This window comes from Thamnophis sirtalis, unplaced genomic scaffold (genome assembly GCF_051295495.1).
Source record: "Thamnophis sirtalis isolate CommonGarterSnake01/CBP01778 unplaced genomic scaffold, rThaSir2_p1.2 scaffold_6, whole genome shotgun sequence".
Lineage (NCBI taxonomy): Eukaryota > Metazoa > Chordata > Lepidosauria > Squamata > Natricidae > Thamnophis > Thamnophis sirtalis.
The window spans coordinates 27,281,591-27,298,863 of NW_028261386.1; the positions used below are offsets into that span (position 1 = coordinate 27,281,591).

General features: G+C 39.6%; 1 long non-coding RNA gene across 1 annotated transcript in view; it reads left to right on the plus strand.

Annotated features, from left to right (window-relative positions):
• The window catches only part of LOC106546565 (uncharacterized), a 65,837-nt gene extending 49,364 nt beyond the window's left edge, over window positions 1–16,473 (plus strand). Inside the window, exons 3-6 of the long non-coding RNA XR_015697134.1 lie at window positions 6,636–6,728; window positions 7,995–8,189; window positions 15,306–15,427; window positions 16,299–16,473. This is a non-coding gene — a long non-coding RNA (uncharacterized LOC106546565). The remainder of the gene's footprint in view (window positions 1–6,635; window positions 6,729–7,994; window positions 8,190–15,305; window positions 15,428–16,298) is intronic.
• The last annotated feature ends 800 nt before the right edge of the window (window positions 16,474–17,273 follow it).

Below are 17,273 nucleotides of genomic sequence, written 5' to 3' on the forward strand. Positions count from 1 at the left end.
CTTGCACAGATATGCTCTGGATGTGCGATTCACATACATGCACAGTTAAATAGAAATTGTTCTGTGCATGTGAAGAACTCAAAAACAAGATGGCGGTAGCGACTGCGGCGACGAAGAACTGATTCGGAGGCCTCGGTCGCTGCCGGTTTTGCGACCCAGGCCGGCATACTACTACCAGTTCGGCCAAACTAGGCCGAACCAGTAGGAACCCATCTCTGATGTGGAGTAACGCTTCTTTGTATAGCAGTTACCACTTTAAAGAGAAAAGTCTGAGACTTCCAGCATATAACAGTATTAATGACCTCATAAAGGAAACAATGCTCACATTATTGTATTGGAAGAAAAAAAAAACCCACAAAATACTCCCTTCCATTTTCCTCTTCAGTAAAGTGTCAAATGCTTTGCCAAGTTTTAAATCAAGAATCTGGAAAGGTACACCAAGTAATTGCTGGATAAAAAAGGAAATAGCAGCTAAATCCTTAAGTTTGTTTAGTCTCTGCTGTGCAGTTTTAATGGAAAATTACTGATCACTTTTATAAATTTCCTGCTGGATTCTCCATCAATGCTACTAAATGAAGTTCATTCGAAAGTATTGTCTTTACCATGAATGTATACCTTATGCTCATTATGTCCCAATGTCATCAGGAATTCAAAATATTTTTAAAGCACATTTTCCTTGTACCTTGACCACAAATTGCTGGTTTAGGACAAGCAAAAGTGAGGTGTTTTTGCTAGTATCTGAGAGATTCAAAGCTGGAGAATTGATCCTGGATTTGGTTCCCTGAAATAATGACTTTCAAGACAGAGCTTGTGACTGTGTGATTGCATCTTACCTGAGCTCACTAAGAGCATTGCAAAGAAAAGGGCAATTGAAAGGTGACAGATCTTCATGGCTGGATCAAACTCAGTCTTCAAATAACTGAGAGGATCAAATAAGGAAGACAATCATTGTAATCTCTTCATATGCTGACAAAAACAATTAAAATAATTTTTAATAGTGATTATAAAAATCTGGGGTTGGCAATAGAACAGGATAAATTGCTTCAAATGATCCCCATTATAACTGGCATAACCTCCAGTCATCAAAGATAGGTGGCAGCTGTGGTCCTATATGAAGAAATAATCAGACTGTTGAAAGTTAAAATCTATAAATAATTTTTTCCTCTCTCCCTGCAAGACTCCATATTTCTTTTATTTTTTTTCTATCCATACGAAAACTCTTTTTGAACAATAATCAAAACTTTTCCTGCAATCTTTCTGAATTATATAGTTATATATTAATTTAGAGATAAGATGTTGCTTTCAATCTCTTGTAGTATGTGGTTTAGTTTATTATGAAGTATTTTATGTCTTTTTTTTTACAGTAAGCCACCCAGGAAATGCTAAAACAAGCAGCATATAAATGTTGATTATTAATGACTCAATGGGCATTTTTATTACCTTTCTTCTCTTATATTTCTTGCCCACGTGTGTGTTTCATTGTCAGGGCTATTCATTCTACCATTCATTTTTTTGAAAAACTAAATTTCACCCATATTAAGAATCCAATTTATCAAGCTATTTAAATCAAGCTGTGTCTTATGTTGTCCTATTTTGATAATAGGTAATCATATTTAATTCACTGTGATTAAATTATATGAAGAATAAACTACTTATAGATGTTTCATGACATTTTATACAGTTAGGGAGATATTAATGAATCTAAAAAATAGAGAAATGTGATATTTAATTAGAAAAGAAACATATAATGATAGAAATATGTTCTTTAATTTGTTTTTACATATAAAAAAGGGAGAGTCATATCGAGAAAGGTGCGTGTCAAAAATACAAGTCCCTGTATATTTTGGATTCTCTGGAAGAAAATCACGGATCCAATTTTGTGGTATTTATTTTACCAGGCCAATATGTATAGGTGAATGTATTAACCAAATTTAATATAATTTTACATTAATTAGGACTTATCTTCTAAATCGCCTTCCCCAACATGACATTCTTTTGCGGTGCCCACTGTTTCCATCATCTCTAACCAGCATGGTCAAAGATGCTCATGTGGATGGAAACTATAATTAAATGCATCCACCCAACAGCAGATTGGAAATCCTGTTCAGTGTCAGTAGATCTACTGCAATGATTTTGGCTTTCTGAAATTATTTGGGGTGAAATGAAATAAAGGTGGGCAATAGAATAATCTAACATTTCTATCAGGTGGCGACCCAACAGATCTTACCTCTTTCTCTCTTTAGTACAACTTCTCTCACTGTGATTCTAACCAACTCATGCTTGGAACTCCTAGTATGACATAAGATAATGAAGGCCTCTTTTGCTATAGGCTGAATAAGGTCTCGGTTCCAGAGCTACTGGAGCCAATCAGAGCACACATGTAAAATAATTTATTTTCAATTATTGGCAGAGAAGTACTTTTGTCTTTTCGAATCCAGATCTGCTCTGTATTCTGGAGTTGATTTAAAACCCGTAACTGAACAATTGTGCAGTGTGTTAGGATGCTTAACATGGACCTTGAGCCATGAGTGTAAACCACTGAATATCAACACTCACTATACACTAGTTTAAACTTTTATTTGGTAGCTGGAGATGGTTACTAAATGTGAAGATAATCAAAATGACCCAGTGGGACTAAAACAAGTGCAAAATGACAGCAGCATCCTGGTCTTGATTAACTGACTGTACACTATCAAGCTAGGATCAACTCCAAGGGACCACATTCAGAAGTGGGCTGCACATACTTTAACCACTGGTTCGCCAAAAATGTGAGAGTACGCATGCATGCTCTCTTCCCACAACACCTAAAACAAGGCTTTTCCGATGGGGGATATTTTCATGTGCAGAGCAGCTGCAAAGCAGAGCAAAGGGAAATAACTTGGTTGCTTCTTTCTGCTCTCAGAAGGAAGGGGGCAGTGTTGCATTGTGATGCAATTTTGGGTGGACTTTACATGAACATGTCTTGAAGCAAAGGATGCTTTTGAAGATTGGCACACTTGTAATTATACACAGCAAACACAACTCACTATCTTATTTATTTGTTAAACCATCTAAAATACACAATGCAATTACGGTATGTGCTTTATGTATTTCTGTTTAATTAAGGCCACATTTCACATCCCTATGGTTCCTTGGATATTTGTGAATAATACTAATCCATACAACACTTTCTGCTGCCATGCTTTATTTACACCATGAATAATTTTACATAGTATACACTTTCTATTCTATTTCCTGATGTTTCTCTTCTAAGCTGAACACTTCCTTTCCACATAATATGCTCGCTGCAGTTCATTTAGGTCATCCTCTTCTACGTTTACCACATCTACAAGATCCATTTGTAGTAACCTGAATTATCAACAGTATTTCAAGAGATGCATAGCTCTGGTATTAAGGCAGTTCTCCCATCATTTTGCATTTGCATCTCCTTTCCTTAGGGTACCTTATTCAGGTGGAAAGCAACTGAATTTATGATGATTGTTTTAAAAAATAGCAGTTAGGGTATAGGAGCTGGTTCACCATGACCCCAACTGCCAACCGCTATGCTTTCAGGTGGGAGAATTGAAGACAGCAAGTCTTTACAGGTTCAGATGAATAGCTGGATTTTCTTTTTCCATGAAGTAATTAAGTCCTTGCAGCATTTTAACTATCTAAAGCAAAGATACTGGGCTTGTTGCTATATGATGCATAGCTTTGGTTTATAAAAACAAGCCTAATTTAAGAAACTGTTCAGTTTCTGAGAGCCATATTTTGTATCCCTCGCTCAATGACAAATGTCCTTATTTGGTAACAGCTTGGCTACATTTCTATTGGGGCTAACCTGAGATTTTGCCACTCAGATTTTTTTGGCAGAAATGAATCTTTTAGGAAAAATGTTTAGTTCACCTCAATCTATTGATAAGTTTTCCTCATCTCCAAGGAGGCGGATTCATTCTGGTGTGGCATATTATGACTTCTCTCTCCTGGCAATTTTATTTATCATTTTATTTGTTTATGAGCCAGGATTGCACAGTGGTTGGAGTGCAGTACTGCAGGCTACTTCAGCTGACTGCTAGCTGCAGTTTGGCAGTTCAAATCTCACCAGCTCAAGGATTAACTCAGCCTTCTATCCTTCTGAGGTGGATGAAATGAGGACCAAGATTGTTGGGGGCAATAGCCTGACTCTGTAAAATGCTTAGAGAAGGCTGTAAAAGTGCTATGAAACAGTATATAAGTCTAAGTGCTATTGCTATTAATCAAATTTATATACCACCCATCTCACCTAAGTGACTCTGAATTGGTGGTTTATATATTGTAGACACTGTGCCAAACAAACTGTATGTAGTCTCAATAGTCATGGCTTGAGGAAATTAGTTGAAACTCTTTTCTTGTTATTAATTGTTTTAGATTTGTTTTTTCTGTATTTTAAATTTTGCAGTTATCTTTTATTGGTTTGGATCAATCAGATCAGTCAAGGGTTTTTCTATTATAGTGAGGATGTGTTTTGTCACCAAGCTATTTATTGCATGTATTTTGTCACTAAGCTATTTATTTATTATATTTATACACCATTCATCTCACAGAAATGTGAAGCTAATGCAATATCAAGATCCATTTTCTTGGCCAACCACTTTTATCAGTGTATATATAAGAAGGCAGCATCCAGATAGCCTTGGCCAATTTTGTAAGGGAAAAAAACTAAGTAACCTTAGGCATAATTAATATTGATGAAAAATCATCAGGAAATCTCAGCAATAGATTGGCCAGTTTGGGAAATGAAATTTCTATAAACAGGTACTTTTATTAAACCAAATTCTACTGCATTTGGAATTTTAATATTTATTACTTTAATTTAGTGAAATCTGTTCAAGTTCTTTACATTTCCATATGCAATTCTAATTACATATACATTACATTTACTAGCAAAGTAGAACAGTATTTTGATTGGTTGAACAATATACCGTATTTATCGGCGTATAACACGCAGTTTTAAAACTAAAATTGGAAGCTTAAACCCTGCCTGCATGTTATACGCCGATACTGCGTGTTATACGCCGGGTCCACTGTTCCCTCTAAGGTGCAAGAAACATGGCAAGAAACCCCCGCGCAGAGGTTTCTAACTCCCGCGCAGAGGTTTCTTTCAAAGCAAACGTGGGGAAGTCCTTTGCAGGCAGCTAGAACTGGCTGCCTGCAAAGGACCTCCCCAAACTTGTTTCAGCGGCAGCTCTCAGCCTGGCGGCAGCGTCACACAGACTGTGGAAGGAGGGGGAGGAGGAGGGAACCAAAGAGAGCTTTTACCGAGTCTGCGCCCCACAGCCAGGACCGTCCTGGCGCCTCCAGCCGCGTTTCTTCCTGCAAAGCCCTTCGGGCAACCCGAGAGTTCCGCTTGACGCCAGAAGGGCTTTGCAGGAAGAAACGCGGCGTTTCTTCCTGCAAAGCCCTTCTGGCGTCAAGCGGAACTCTCGGGTTGCCCGAAGGGCTTTGCGGGGAAGAAACGCGGCTGGAGGCGCAAGGATGGTCCTGGCTGTGGGGCGCAGACTCGGTAAAAGCCTCTCTTTGGTTCCCTCCTCCTCCTCCTCCTCCTCCTCCTCCTCCTCCTCCTCCTCCTTCTTTCTGGAGCCCCTTCCTCAAAGATTTGGTACCAAAGCAATGGCGGTGAGGAAGTTGTGTCTTTTGGATTTTGCACTGTTGTCTTTTCAATGGTTCTCAGACTGGTTGAACCTTTAGCAGCTGGGGTGATATTCTTTACTGTTAAGGTTACAATTGGATGTGTTGGACAAATCTTAAAAGATGAAACTTTTATTAAAACGTTTGACTTAACTAAAAACGTCTTCCTTTTTCTTCTTCTTCTTAAATATGATTTATTTATTTATTTTTACTTCAGAAGTTTGATGACCGTTGTACAAACTAATCCAACCTAAATGTAGAGGAGGAGAAGAAGGGGGGGGGATTTAAAAAGAGCAGAGGAAAAAGAAAAGAAAGCATGAAGAAAACATAAAGAAAGGGATGGGAGGGAGGGAAGGAAGGAAGGCACTTTATGTTGAAACAGAAAATATTATATAAGGAAGAAAATGGAAATAACTTTTTGCTCAAAGAGGTGTTTTTTCATTTCATATTTGCCTTTTAAGAGGAGTTAATGTTATAATTCATGTTCTAATGTTATAAATTTTAATCCAACATTAAGTTCCGAGCTTCCAAGTCATTTATTTTTAATGAAAAAAATTTTTACTCAAATTTTTGTGTTAAAATGGGGGATGCGTGTTATACGCCGGTGCGTGTTATACGCCGATAAATACGGTACATATTTTGAATGATTAAATCCAGAATCACATAAGTTGTTTAGGGTCTAAAGATTAATCTCAGCCATGGCCAGTATGGCTTTCTAGTAGAAGATCTAAAAAAAAAAAATCAACAATGGAGCATTCCAGAGTTATCACATGACTTGCTTTGGCCAATAGAGAAACAGAATGTTTACTCTTGGTTAAGGTGAGTTTGTGGGTTTAGTCTGATGGGAGGCTAACACATTCTTTCTCCATATCATTACAGATAAAACACATTATGAACCAAATTGGTACTATCTGACCCATTTTCCCCTTTTCTGACTAGCCACTAAAAAGCTGCATTTGACATTCATTTTCTATTGTTGTTTGTTCCAGGTAACCAATGATTACAAGTGATGACTGTCTCAGCCATGAGTTCCTGTAAGCTGTTGGTTGTTGCTCTTTTTGCTGTCTTCCTTATCTCTTTAGGTAAGATGTGTAAGAGTTGATGCTCTACAGGATACCTTTCAGGGGTTCTCCCCCTTGGGGAAAAAAAACCCAAGTTGCCCGCCCAATATATCACATAAGGGAAAGAGATGCCTATAGTGCCAGGGTGTACTACTGCTGGTAAGGCAGGTACTGCTGCTGGTTTGGTCTTGTGTGCGCTTGATGTGCAATGTGCGCACATGTGCAGTGCACATGCTCAGAAGTGAAAAACAAGATGGCGGCTCTGATGGCCCCCACCAGGGAACCGGTTCAGGGGCGTGGCAGGCCTGGGTCACTGCTGGTTCCAACGACCCAGGCCACCAAACCATTACCAGTTCGTCTAAACGGATCCTAACTGGTAGGAACCCACCAATGCTATAGTGTCATGTCAAGGTGTGTATCTCCAGTGTCATAGCTTTGTTTTGGAGCCTTTAAGTCCATGTTGATGTCTGGCTTTAACATTTGTCCTACTACTTGGGTTAGAACGGGAAAATGGCAGAATTCTCATCAATTTTATTTCACTTGATTAAAGCAAGTAAACCAAACAACAGCAGGTTGTTCCATCACTGAGCCTGTTAAAATTCATCAATAAATTCTCAATGAACTCGTAGAAAACAAAACAAACCTTTTATGTTTTTGCTGTTCCCCTGGTGAAAAGTGATGGTAGATAAAAGGAAGAAAAGAATTGTTCCTGCCACAGGATAAAGTAGGTAAATGGAATAGAGAATGTTTTTTTTAAAAAAGTAATTATTATTTATTAAATTTTTCTCTGCCCATCTCCCCTTTAAGGTGACTTTGATTTAATTTTGCTTACAAGGAACTGAAGTGCAGCACATGAAGCATAGAGTAAGGGTTGATCCAGTTCAGGGTGAAAAACATCATTTCTAACCCGGAGCCAGAAAACACAGGCAGAGAATGTGTGAGTTATTGCCTGGAAGTGAGTTAAGGAATAGTTTCATGCATCTGCGTGCCAGAAATTGTGACTGGCTCAGGTGTACACTGGGGCAAGCTGGATTGCCAATTTGCCTTCAGATCATCAACCATCTAGTCCATCACTATCTTCTTTAATTCCCCAGTTGCAACAATTGTCAGGCAAGTTTTTTTTTAGTTTGCAATCTTTTACTTGAAAATATCTTGGGTTGAATTGAAAATCTACTGCATGCACAGTAGATGTTCGGGCTACTAAGCTACAAATGATTTTCATCCTATTTTCTTAATCATTTTGCATGGGTATCAAGTGGTTTTGATTACAATTTTTCTTTTGTTAAGGATCCAGTCTGAATTTATCTGCCAGGGTCTGTTGGCAAAAAGGAGGAAGATGCCACCGAGCTGGACAATGTTATGATAATGAAATCGAGATTGGAATGTGTTACCATCTCCGGATGAAATGCTGCCGAGATAAAAGTCAAGAAGAAACACCAACATAAATGTTGCAAAATTGTGAACCAGAATATCTGAAGCAATGTAATATTTCAATTTTCATTTAATGCTTCTTCATGCTCAGCAGTTCAGTGATGAAACAGGAGAGTTATATGGACGATGTATGAATCATTTATTCCAATACTGCTAGAAAATTATTCCTGGTCCTCACTTTAAAAAATTGTATATTTTTCCAGACTGTGGATTTATTATTGAACCAGGGCACAAGTATGGGGAATGTTGGAACACAAAGGTTGCTTTAGCAATTAAAACATGTAATTTAGCCTAGTCTTTTTAATATGTAAAGTTTTCTTAAACAGGTAGTCCTTGACTTAGGACCATAATTAAACTTGGCAATTACAGTCATAAATCATGACAGATAGTGAGTTATCATGTGACCGGAGTGTTAGGTCAGCTCCCTGTTGAGAGAGTGAGTACGTTCAGAGAAGCGTTGTGAGAGTGTTGTTGGAGAACACACAAACCAGCATACAGAGACACTGCAGTTTAAATAGGCTTTTACTTTCATGGAAATACAGGTATCAGAGTCCATCAAACAGTCCAAGTCATACATGGATAAGGCAGTCAGTCATCAATGTTTTTCAGTTAAGGGATAATCCAAATAACATAGTCCAGTATCTTATAATAAGTTTAGAACTCAAAGTTTGCTAGCAGTTGCAAAACTTACAATAGCTCACAGCACTCAGATCAGATCATCCCAGCATCTAATGAACAGAGAGCTAACAGTCATTCTGGCTCCCTCTTATGGCCAATTGAGGAAAACAGCAACCAATCACATTTTACAGTATGATTTAAAGTACTTGTACTTGTACTTGTACTTGACGCCTCTTCACCCATCGTGGGTATAGGCGACTTCCATGGAAATTTGACGCCACTGTTTTCGGTCCTGGGCTAGGGTTGTCAGGTGGTGCAGCCAGTCGCTATTATATGATTTTCGGCTAAGATTGAATGGGCGCATGACTATATCTTCCGCTTTCCGTTTGAAGTGACGCAGAGTGGTTAGACGAACACCTCCTTTTGGCCGTTTCCAGGTCGGACCAGGCTCTGCAAGCAGGGAAATTTTTGGGATTCGATTTTCTGGCATTCTCAATGTATGGCCTAGCCAGCGCCAGCGTCTAAGTTCTATAATGGCAGATACATTTTCATTGATCTCACATTTTCGGCGGATTTCAGCATTGGATATTCTTTCAGAGTACTTGATTTTCGTAAGTCTATGCAAGCAATGGTTTTGAAATAAGTCCAGTTTGTGTTGATGAGCAATTTTTATTGGCCAGGTTTCACAACCGTATAATAACATTGGTATGATAGCAGCCTTGTATATACGGACTTTGGTTTTCAGGCGAATGTCTTTCCTAGCCCAGAGTTTCTTGAGTGAGCTCCAGGCAATTGTTGCTTTTTGAATTCTAGCACTTATTTCTGAAGAAACATCTCCATTTCCCGTAATGTTGCTGCCAAGGTAGGTGAAATGATCAACAGCTTCAATTGGTTCATTTTGAATGTGGATGGTTTGGTCGTCTATGTGGTTGCAGCATATCATAACCTTGGACTTGTTGCCACTAAGGACTAAGCCTAGACTTGCAGCTTCTTTTGCCACTCTATCCACCATGCCTTGTAGTGAATCCAACGAATCCGCGAACAGGGCAATGTCATCGGCGAATGTTAAGTTGGTCAGTATAAAGTTATTTGGGTAGATAATGACTCCTCCCGGTTGATTACCAAGCGCTTTCGACAATATGGCATCCATTCCGATGTTGAATAAAGTTGGTGACAAGATACCACCTTGCCTGACTCCAGAGTTTACAGTGAAGGCGTCACTTTCTTCATTATAGGCTTTTACTTTTTAGGATGTATGGCGATAAAGGGCTGTTATTATGCCACACAGCTTGTTTGGAATTCCGTCTTGATGTAATAACTTCCACAGACTTTCTCTATGAATGCTATCAAAAGCAGCGATAAAGTCGAGAAAGGCAACATAGGTTGGCTGCCTGTACTCGTGGCGCAGTTCTAGTAGGTGTCGTAGGACACTAATTTGGTCAATACACCCTCTCCCTGTCCTAAAACCCGCCTGATTTTCCCGGGTTCTTTGCTGTCGTCCATCTTTTATATGATTCAGTATTATGGCCTCAAGAATCTTATATGCCAAATTAATTAGTGAGATTCCTTGGTAGTTTTTGCACTCGGTTTTAGTACCTTTTTTGTATAAAGGTAGTAGCAATGCAGTTTCCCAATCCTTTGGAATTCGTTCTTCCTTCCAGCTAAGACTGAAAATACTTTCCATTGCATTAATCACATGGATACCACCGGCTTTAAAAATTTCGGCGCTGAGACAGTCATCTCCAGGGGCCTTGTTATTTTTTAGCTTTTGAATGACTGCCGCAATTTCTAATCCGGATGGCGGCAAATCGTTGATATCATACGGCTGGTGATTTGGAGCATCTATATTATCTATTTCAGCAGTAACCGGTTCTGGTCGGTTCAGCAGGTCTTCAAAATATTCACACCACCTAGTCAATCTAGCTTCTACGTCGGTAATCTTGTGGCCAGTTTTATCTGTGATACACTGGCTGACTGGGGTTGAATATTTCCCAGCAGTAACTCTGACCAATCTGAAGAACTTTCTGTAATCGCCGTGATGTTGAGCTGTTTCCAGTTCTGTGGCTAGCTGATTATAAAAGGTCTCTTTATCCTGCCTAGCACTTCTTTTAACTTCACGGGCAAGTTGGGCAGCTAATGGATGATTATTATTTGCAAGAGCTAGTTTCCTTTGTTGGGAAAGCTGGATAGTGGCATGTGAAATCCAGTCATTTTTCTGATGTTCATATGGTGGAATGCATTGGCTAACCGTAGTTTGCAATTGTTTTCAAAGGAGCGACCATGATTCATCGACTGATTGTGGCATTTTATCCGATTTTGATACTTCTTCCTCAAGAGATTTCATAAAGTGGTCTCTTATCTCGGGATCTTGGAGGCTGTGAATATTCAGTCGTTTTGGAGCTGGTTTATGCATTCTGTTTTGGAATTTAAGATGGAATTTGGCAGCCACTAAGGCATGATCGGTTGCAACATCGAGTCCCCAAAAGGACCTGCAGTCAGTAACTGATTTGCTCCATTTCTGCTTGATTAAAATATAGTCTATTTGGTTTCTAGTTGCTCCATCAGGGCTTACCCACGTTTGAAGATGCCGCTTCTTATGGCAAAAGAACGTGTTAGAAAGCATGAGCCCGTGGTGACTTGCTAGCTCAATGAGACGTTCGCCATTTTGACAGGTGTTGGTATGTGGAGTGTAACAGCCAGTTATTTTACCTTGTCTTCTGCTTCCACCAACTTGGGCTTTAAAGTCACCCGCTACGATCAGGAAATCCTTTCTGGGAATTAGTGATAGTTCGTCTTCCAGCTGATGATAGAATTCTTCAATTGTCGCCTGATCATTAGCATTCGTAGGTGCATAGACCGATAATAATGATACATTGAATGGATGGCTTTTGATACGAAGGTAGACTAATCGTGAATTTATCGGTTTCCAGGCTATGACTGCTTTTGCGGCTTTTTGACTGAGGGCAAAGCTGACACCAGCGAGCCCAGAACCGTTTGTTGGGCCGCTATAGAATAGTTGTATAGATCCCTTTTTGTGTGGGACTGATATTGTAGCAGTTCCATCGTTTGGCATTCTCAATTCTGACACACAACATATATCAACATCTCTATCGTAAATACTTTTAGCGAGAAGGGCCTGCTTCCCTGTTTGTAGCAATGTTTGCACATTGAGGCAACCGATATTGTTTAGCCCTAAAAAGGAATGGATACGGCGATCCATGGAAGCTGTTTCGGCTGGATATACCCAAGGGGACGCCAGTCCCAAGGGTCGACAGAGCCCGATTGGTGGGAACGGGGGGCACCACGTGAAGGCCGGGTTGTCGTTTGATAGTTGAGAGGCTTTGCAATAAGTGTTGCAATGTATATTTTGCGCATCAACTATCCTTGCCTGCCCATGATTTAAAGAAACAGGTATAGCATTGTTACATGATTTATATATTGCCAACCCAACCATTAGAATTATATTCCTAACACGGATTTTATGACCTTTTTTTTGACAGTGATCATTCAACAAACAAGGTAGCCATTAAGTGAAAGTGATGTTCTTTTAAGCTACCCCTTATTTTTTTTTTGGGGGGGAGTCCTTTTTTCTGGAAACTGGAAATAAATATCTGTGAGGAGTCCTTGGTGCTCTCTGAGCTAGCTTATTTTCTTGCAAATGTTTCATTACCCTAACCAGGTAGCATCATCAATGCTAGTAAGGAGTGCTGCTTGCTGTCAGTTTATAAACAAAAGAAAAATTGCTTATAAATGACAGCAAACACCACTCCTTTACCAGCACTGATGATGTTACCTAGTTAGGGTAATGAAACATTTGCAAGAAAACAAGAAAATTCAGAGAAGCAACAAGGATCCCTAATTTCAATTTGGACTTAAAAATATTCTCCTTTATTGATAAATATCTGTTTCTGGAAAAACCTTTGCAAATTATGATCAATTTACATCAGTAGCAGTGATGTGCGGTGAGGTTTACGGTTGGTTAGGCAAGAGTGCAGTGGCGGTGAGAAGCAGCGTCCCCACCGCTGTCCCACCATCGGACACAGCGGCGAGGACGGAGGAGGCAGGGTGGGAGGCGGCGGAGCACAGCGGTGGTGAGAAGCAGCATCCCTGCCGCTGTCCCCGACACAGGTGTCTCGCGCGTTTATGTCCGCCATAGATGCAAGACGCCTCTGTCGGACACAGCTCCGAGGACAGAGGAGGAGGGGGAGGCGAGGCGGCAGCCAGCAAAGAAAGAAGAGAGGAGGAGAAGGAAAGGGAGAGGGAGCAGAACGGGGGTCCTGGTCGGGGGGAGAGGAGAAAGGGAAGGGGGGGGCACAGCAGGCAAAAGAAAGAAAGCGCCAGCCCGCCAGGAGAGGCGGGTAAAAGAACTCTGATCAAGTGATCATAAAGATAGAGTAAAGGAGGCACATGGTTCTCTCGCCTCCTCCTGCAGTTAAGCACTAAGCAGAGTCATCCACTGGGACTCTGGCAGCAACTATCTCAGCCTTTTCTTTTCAGGATGACAGTGGTGAAGCCCTATCTCCCCTGACTGCACGTCCCTGGTCAGTAGATTGGGATGGTGCAAATGACTAGAAATGTGGGCCAGTTGCTGAGCACCCAAAATGCAATAATGTGACCAGTGAGAGGGGAATGTTGAAACTTTAAAACGGGTCATAAGTAGCTTCGAATGATTGCTAAGCAACTGGTTCCAAGTTGAGAACTATTTGTACTGAATTGGACCATTGTTCTAGTTGGCTCTGTGCTGACCAATCAAATGCTAAAGGCTTCTCACAAGCTTGTAACAAAAACCTCCCAATTGATAAAGGTTGCTGTTTGAACATAGGATCTCTTGAATCCAAAGCATGTGATCTGTTATTGGGCTACAGCAGTACTGGGATTTTTTTTTAATGCAGCTGAAGCATTGCCACAAAGAAGAATGGAAAACACCTGTTTGCTGCTGATGTACTAGAAGGCAGGATCTGTTCATGATGATCTAGAACAGTGATGGTGAACCTTTCTCTTATGGCGTGCCAAACTTGTGCATGTGTGCACTAGAATGTGCATACACACCATACCAATTCAATCCTCCCCACCCAACTGCGCATGTGACCCTCCTCATGCAGTGCGGTTGACCCCCCTAGACTCCAGAGGCTTTCCTGAAGCCTGGGGAGGGTGAAAACGGCTTTCCCTGGCCCCTCAGAGGCTCTCCAGAAGCTGGAAATGGATCATCTCTGAACTTCCAGTTGGCCCGTTGGGGCCGTTTTCGCCCGGAGAGTGAAAACGGCCCCAATGAGCCATCCACAAGTTCAGGAATGAACTTGCTTAACATTTGCTTGTTTCTCGACCCATTCACTGTCTCAGATGTGTGGAGTGCAACTCTAAGCCTTAAAAAAAAAAGAAGACAGATTATATCTCCAGTGGGATTAATGTGTTTCCACCCCATAAATTTAACACAGTAATATTTATTTTTAGAACCCAACTATAAAAAAGCAAATACACTCTGGGACTATTAGGAAAGAGCTTGGAAAATTTCCAGGAAACACAAATATATTATTTTCTATAGTTTCCCAGGAGTTTTCTACAATTTGTCCTCTTGCCAAAATATAGATGATTGCATAAATGAGTTTGCATATTTAACAATCAAAAGGTATTATACAAGGTTCCATATTTGTTATTACTTCAAACACACTTATCAAATTGGCAAACTTTGCACAAATTTTAATGCTAATATTAGTCCATCCCTGTATAATTATAATCACACATGTCAACTGAGTAAATTGTTTGGCATTTCATTACAGCAAAGGTTGTGGCTACTTAATTCTCCTTAGCAAAGTTTCAAATGACATTTGAAGATTCATCAATACGCATGTGATAAGATTCATAGGCTTGCACATGTTACAGGAAATAGTGAAAAGAATGGGGTGCAGCAGGTTTTGATAAAAAGGATAAAAAAGAAGTGGCATTTTAAGAGGAGAATAAGAGGAATTAAAATGTTTGCAATGTTTGCCATATCAATGATGCCATATCAGTGATCCATCCTTCATGTCCACATTCTCATGACATCATAACTTGTTATAAAGCTGGGCTTTTTGTGGAGTCCTCCTAACTCTCTTCAGTTCTGCTTTTTTGAACTAATTGGAGAGATTTCAGAGGCAACTTCAATCATGAGGTTTCTTTTGCTCACCTTTGCTTTGCTGCTTCTCTTCTATGTAGCTTCAGGTAAGAAGGGGCTGGGTAAACTGGGGGAGGTGGAGAAATAGATGCAGAATGGGAAAAAGAGAAAAAACACGAAAGAAATGCATTTTTTAAAAATTGTTCCCACTTTTGAGGGTAATTCACAATTTGAAAAATATGCGGCTGACTTCATAGTATTTAGATGCAACTCCAAAGAACAGATGGACAGCTTTAGATAAGCGTCATTTGCAAGAGCTAAACAGCTATGAAGTATGCTGGCTAAATGAAGTCAATAAAATGAACTTTCTTCTCTCCTTCCACTGATTTATTGAAGGTGAAATATATCATTGTGTTTTGATGACAGCTGCTCACTCAAATAATTTTTCATAAATACAGGGCAACTGTTTGAGTGTATGAAGGATGGTGGTTTCTGTCAGACTGGTCTTTTCAAGGAATGCGAGTATGGAAGTCTCCCATACAACTGTGGTATTAATGCCATCTGCTGCAAGCGTGGACCGGTGAGATCCATTTCTTTCTTAGTTATGAGATAAGAAATATATGGGCATAGCATCTCTCTGCTGCAAAACTCTATACATAAGCATTAGATGTTTGCAAGACAGTAAGAGTTTTCACAATTTTCTTTCACTTATTCGTCATCTGGATCTTTAGAACTCAGATCTGGTAAACTCAGTCGAGAAGCCCCATCTGCAGTATAAGAAAAAGGAATCTGACTTGTTTTTTTTAAACATGTCCATTTTCTTATTTAATATGTCCTTACCCAAACCATGAAAACTTTTTCAGATGACCCTAATATGGTGGCAAATGAAATGAGGCAGATAGCAGTAGAATAAAGGCTTTTCATTCATTAATCTTTCAATATTTTGAATAACCGTTTCGGACAGATTTATCATTAAAGCACACATTTGTGGACTATTGCCATTCTATTTATCAAGCCAGTATTGCTGTTTCAGCAATGGAAAACACCTGCTATAAACACCTGCATAAATCTATTGTTATGCTTATATATGTTTCATGTGAGCTGATCCCAGAAAATCTTCCTCCTTTCCCTTAATTTTTGCTTATTTATTCTTACATTGCATTGTATCTGGAAGCACCAAACTCATAGCTTTAAGATATACACTTACTGATGATCCTCAAAAATCAGACACTATCAATAGGTAGTATACCACATTACAAAAAGTTGGGCACAGTTGGGTCCACACTGTAAATGTGGAGGAACTGAACAATAGAAAAAATAAGAATTAACTAACTAGATTCACCATCAAATCTTAAATTGTGCTCCCCCCCCTACCTGTCTATACCTCTATCCATTATTTTGGACAAGACAAAGTCACATCAGTAATAAAATCTTCTGTTTCTTTTCTGCAGTGAAACCATCAATGACAAGAACTTGTGAAACCCTGAGAGGTTATTGCCATGTTCCCTAACAAGAACCTTGCCTCTCTAGTGTGAAATATTCAGCAATTGTGATATTATTGGAAGATGTTGCAAACTGTAACATAACAGCAAGGAGTGAAAAAACATTGTAATTGAACAATTTAATAAATTTGGATCAAATATTTGAATTTTGTATTGTCTTTTGAAAGCGCCTGCTGCAAATGTTGATCTGAATTTGATTTCTGGGTTTGGAACCTTTTGGCCACATTGCTATTCTTATGAAATGATGAGCGATTGCACCCATAAGCTTTCATATGTTTATGAGTTCATGAGAATGCCTTCATCTCATCTCCAATTTACACATGAAGAGGCTTAAACTAGCTAGCTAGCTAAGAAAACTATCTTTCCTTACCTAGTTTGATGGCTTCCCTATTCAATAGGCAAGAAGACCCACTATAGCTCTAGGTATAATGTTTACCAGTTTCACAGATGTCATGGCCAGTTGATATACGTAGATGTGTGGGATAAACCCAGGACCTACTGCTCAAATTAGGATGGATTCTTCCCTCTTTTCATCTCTACTCTTTGGACATGACTTCCTAGGACTGTAATGCAAAAAAGAAGTAGGTTTTAGATAATGGGTGTCATCTTGATTTCCCCCCCACAACTCAGGAATGCCAATTGCAACAGATTTTATGCTGATCGGTTTCTGTTGGTGTGTTGCACTTTAACTTGATTTTAAGTTAGGGCTTAAATTACATTCTAGTTGTGCCACCAGAGGTTAAATTGTTCCTATGAATGCATACAGTGTATATAGTATCTGAGTTTCTAATGCAAAAGCCATCCTGAGTTCAAGAAGATGATTTCCATAAACTCTCCCTATCAGAAGCTCTCCAGCTCTTTTTGTACTCCATTCAAAACAAGCCTGTTGTGAAATGAGGGATCCCAAAATATCATTTTGACCCT